Genomic DNA, 1404 nt, shown 5'->3' on the forward strand with positions numbered 1-1404 from the left:
CCCCCAGAGTCTTCCTTCTCAGATCCTCTAGTCTAAGCACATGGCCGATGTCTACCCGAGCTTGTCTATTACTATGAACTTCAAAATGTCATTATTATTTTTTCCCAAGTTCAGGTCATTTCCTCGGCCACAGTCAGTTCTTCTCTCTTGCTGGCCAGGTTTAGTAGATCATTCCAGGGACAGTGGCCTATAGCTCATACACCAAAGATGTCCCAAACTCTTAATGGTTTAGAAAGGAACTGATCCTTGCATTATCGATGAGGGTCAGGGGTTGCGATCACCACACTTTAGAGATAAAACAGCTGAGCGTCGGGAAGGTTAAGCACGGAAGCCAAGGCTCGAGCTCAGAGTTTCTGACTCTAAAGTTCATGTTCTTTCTACTCTATCACTCTGCTCTCTGAGTAAGACACTGTACTCCTTGTTTCAATTAGTTTAAATACTTTAAGTAAAAACTAGGTGGTTTATCCTATTATCTTCCTCTGTGGTTTGGCTTACATGATTTCTATTATTAATTTCTTACTTAAAATTTTGATTGTCTAAAACACCCATGTGATGCAATTACTCAAATGCATCACAGCTTCCTGCTATGCGTTTATGTCCCCGAACGGGCTCACGTGACACCGAGATGGTTAATTCGATGTGTTGACTTGACTGGGCCTTGGGGTGCCAAACATTATTCTGGGTGTTTCTGTGAGACGCTGTTTTTGGATGGGATTAACATTTGAATCTATAAACTGAGTAAAGCAAATTGGCCTCCTTCAGACTGGGACCTGACTTTTTCCTGCCTTCGGCCTCAAACTGAAACGTGGGCTCTTTCTCAGTGAATTACACCATCCGCTCTCGTGGGTCTCCAGTTTGCTGACTCACCCTGCAGATCTTGAAAGTTGTCAGGCTCCATAATCCTGCAGGCCAAGTCCTTATAACAAATCAATCTCCTGTTCCTCTCATCTCCTATGGGTTCTGTTTCTCTGGGGAGTCCCGACTAATAACAGCCAGCAGAGGGCGATCTCCCATCAAACACTGCCTGTTTCCCCGTTTGCAACTGCTTGGCAGTTAGTTGTGTTCTTCAAAAGCTAGAGAATCTTTCTAATTCTTTTTTTTTTTACATGCAATACCAAGCAAAGTGTTTCTTTTTATTTTTTTCAAGTTCAAGAGTTTTCACTTTCTTTTTTAAAAAATTATTTATTTATTTTTTTATCTTTCTAATTCGTTTCCTTTTTTTTTTTTTACAGACAAAAGAAGGTAAATTCGGATAGAAAAAGGAGCATAGCTATTGCTATAAGTGATAGGAGAAGGTCATCCCAGAACGAGTTTGGGACATCCTAGGAAATGCATCCTGCATGAGATGGACAACGGAACTCTAAGGCTCCTGACGAAATTACCCAACGCAGCTTATTCTTCCTG

Source organism: Pteropus vampyrus, unplaced genomic scaffold (assembly GCF_000151845.1).
Source record: "Pteropus vampyrus isolate Shadow unplaced genomic scaffold, Pvam_2.0 Scaffold629, whole genome shotgun sequence".
Classification (NCBI taxonomy): Eukaryota; Metazoa; Chordata; class Mammalia; order Chiroptera; family Pteropodidae; genus Pteropus; species Pteropus vampyrus.